Here is a 3,880-nt window from a genome sequence, read left to right as displayed (position 1 = left end):
AGAGCCACTCTGGGGGCTTGGGATCACCTGAAATTCCAGGAGATTTCCTCCTCACAGTCCTCAGAATACCCCACCTTCGTCCCTGGAGCTCCTCAGACATTTCACCTATCTACTTCTCTGACCTACCTTGAATGACCTACCTCCTCAGCCATTCCACCTCTCTCACTGTTTGGAAGTGAATGGGTTAAGAGGCTAGCCAGCTGTATTGGGGGGAAGGGGAAGGTGCTCTATTTTGTGCTTCAGATCATCCCTGGTCTCCTGATGGTCTACAATAAAGCTTTCTACATCCTTCTTGGAGTGCTGGGAGTCTCCTCATGCCAGCCCTGTTGCTCTCTGAACTCCCTTGAGAAATGGGGTTGGGAAAGGACCAAGCAGAGATCAGACAACTAGTGGACTGCAGTGAAGATGGGGGAAGAGGCTGGCTGAAGCTTCAGACCCACATGCTCCCTGGAGATCCCCGATGAAAAGGCCTTTGCAGATTGGGTTTGAGCTGAGGTATTCATAAACAACTTTATGGAGTTGCTTTTCCCAGCTCCTGACCTGCATGTGCATGGACTGGATCCTGATTAACATACCAAAGACTTTGAGAACTGAGCTAGTGCTAGATCTCTTCCCTGGTCCCAGATTGACCACTGAGGGGTACACACATGAGACAGACGTGAATAACACTGAAAAGCCTGTGAAAACTGAACGGACACTGGAACCACACTCACAGAAGACAGGATGGAACTTGTGGACTGAACCTAACCACGCAGATTGTCTGCTAAAACAAATGTATCAACATTCTTCATAGGATTTATTTATTTATTTATTTATTTATTTTTAACATCTTTATTGGAGTATAATTGCTTTACAATGGTGTGTTAGTTTCTGCTTTATAACAAACTGAATCAGCTATACAAATACATATATCCCCATATCTCTTCCCTCTTGTGTCTCCCTCCCTCCCACCCTCCCTATCCCATCCCTCTAGGTGGTCACAAAGCACAGAGCTGATCTCCCTGTGCTATGCGGCTGCTTCCCACTAGCTATCGATTTTACATTTGGTAGTGTATGTATGTCCATGCCACTCTCTCACTTCGTCCCAGTTTACCCTTCCCCCTCCCCGTGTCCTCAAGTCCATTCTCTAGTAGGTCTGCGTCTTTATTCCCATCCTGCCCCTAGGTTCTTCATAACCTTTTTTTTCTCTTTTTTTAGATTCCATATATATGTGTTAGCATACAGTATTTGTTTTTCTCTTTCTGACTTACTTCACTCTGTATGACAGACTCTAGGTCCATCCACCTCACTACAAATAACTCAATTTCATTTCTTTTTATGGCTGAGTAATATTCCATTGTATATATGTGCCACATCTTCTTTATCCATTCATCTGTCGATGGAAACTTAGGTTGCTTCCATGTCCTGGCTATTGTAAATAGAGCTGCAATGAACATTGTGGTACATGACTTTTTTTGAATTATCTTCATAGGATTTAAATAAGACCTAGAGTCTCATAATGTAATATTCAAAGTGTCCAGGATACAATCCAAAATTACTCAGCATACAAAGAACAATGAAATATTCAATTCAAGTGGGGAATGACATCAACAGGTGCCAAGAATGAGATAATGCAGATGTTGGAATTATCTGCCAAGCACTTTAAAGAGCTATTATAAAAATGATTGACTGAGCAATCATGAAAATTCTCAAAACAAATATGAAAATGGAAAGTATTGGAATAGAAAAAAGACATAAAGATTAACCAAATGGAAATTTTAGAGCTGAAAAATAAAATAACAACAACAACAACAAAATCACCGGATGGACTCAACAGCAGAATAGAGATAACAGAGAAAAAAGCCAGTGAACTTGAAGATAGATCAATAACAATTATCCAACCTGAACAAGAGAGAAAAAATATTGAAAAAAATTAACAGGAGCTGTTAATTTCAGGAACTGTACTTCAGGAACCTGTGGGACAACAACAAAAAGTCTAATATTCAAGTAATTGGAGTCCGAGAAAGAAGAATGTGAGGCAGAAAAAAGTATTTTAAGAAATAATGGATCCCCAATCTTCTCAAGTTAGGTAAAAGACATAAGCCTACAGATTCAAGAGGCTGAGCAAACCCCAAACAGGATAAACCCAAAGAAATCCATATCCAGACACATTATAATCAAATTGCTGAAAACTAAAGACAAAATGAATAATCTTGAAATCAGTGAGAGAAAAATGACTCATTACCTGTAGGGGAACAATGATTTCAACAACTGCAGATTGCTCATCAGAAACCATGGAAACCAGAAGGAAATGGCACAACATTTTTAAACTGCTAAAAGGCTGAAAGAAAAGAACTACCAACCATGAAGTCCATATCCAGTGAAAATAGCCTTCAGGAGTGAAGGTGAAATAAAGACATTCTCCTATGAAGGAAAATTAAGATAATTCATAGCCAGCATACCTGCTCTAAATGAATTGCTAAAGGAAGTTCTTCACACAATAAAAAGGATATAGGAAGGAAACTTGGAACATCAGAAACGAAGGAAGAACAACAGAAATGGTAAGTATCTTGGTAAATATAATAGACTATTCTCCTCTTGAGTTCTTTAAAACACGTTTGGGAGTTCCCTGGTGGCCTAGTGGTTAGGATTCCAGGCTTTCACTGCCGTGGCCTGGGTGCAATCCCTGGTCGGGGAACTGTGACACCTCAAGCCATGCAGCATGGTCAAAAAGAAAAAAAAAAAAGAAAAAGAGAATAAAACATGCTTGATGGTTGAAAGCAAAAAATTTAACATTGATGAATTTTCAGTGTATATAGATATAGTATACAATACACTTATACATGAAGGAGGAAGTGTAAAGGGACCTATATGGTGGTAAGGTTTATACATTCCAATTAAAGTGATAAGATACTGATTCTAAATAGACTATGAAGAATTAACTATGTATTTTATAATCCCCAAAGTAATCATAAAAATTAATGCAAATAGATATAGTCAAAATCACGATAGGTACAAGAATAAGTTCAAATAACCCAAAAGAAGGCAGGGAAGGGCAAACAGAAGAACAATAAACAGGAAAAAGAGAGAGCGAGAGAGCAAATAATAAAATGGCAGACTAAATGCAAACATACCAGAAATTATACCAAGTGTAAATGGTTTAAACACATCAATTAAAATATGAGATTGTCAGAAGATTAAAAAAATGACCCAGCTTACACCTGAAACTAACACAATATTGTAAATCAACTATACCTCAATTTAAAAAATGACCCAACTATATGCTATCTAGAAGAAACTCACTTCAAATATAATGATATAGGTAGTACTTGAAAAGTAAAAGGGTGGAAAAAGATACACCATGCAAACATGAACTAAAAGAAACTGACAAAGTAGACTTTATTTATTTATTTATTTTTGGCAGTGCCATTGGGCATGCAGGATCTTAATTCCCTGACCAGGGATCGAACCCATGCTCCCTGCATTGGGAGCACAGAGTCTTAACCACTGGACAGCCAGGGAAGTCCCTGACAAAGTAGACTTTAGAGCAAAGAAAATTACCAAAGAGAGACCTTACATATTGAAGAAGAGTCAGTTTACCAAGAAGACAAACAATTCTAAAGTTATATGTACCTAACAACAGAGTTCCAAAATACACAAACCAAAAACTGTCAGAACTGAACAGAGAAATAAACAAATCCAAAATTATAGTTGGAGATTTCAACACTCCTTTCTCATTAATAGAACTAGAAGACAGAAGCTTAAGAAGAATATAAAACTGAATAACACCTGGGGGCTTCCCTGGTGGTCCAGTGGCTGGGAATCTGCCTTCCGACACGGCTTCAATCCCTGGTCGGGGAACTAAGATCCCACAGGCCAAGGGGCAATTAAAACCCACACG

Source organism: Eubalaena glacialis, chromosome X (assembly GCF_028564815.1).
Source record: "Eubalaena glacialis isolate mEubGla1 chromosome X, mEubGla1.1.hap2.+ XY, whole genome shotgun sequence".
Lineage (NCBI taxonomy): Eukaryota > Metazoa > Chordata > Mammalia > Artiodactyla > Balaenidae > Eubalaena > Eubalaena glacialis.
This window is presented reverse-complemented; position numbering follows the sequence as displayed.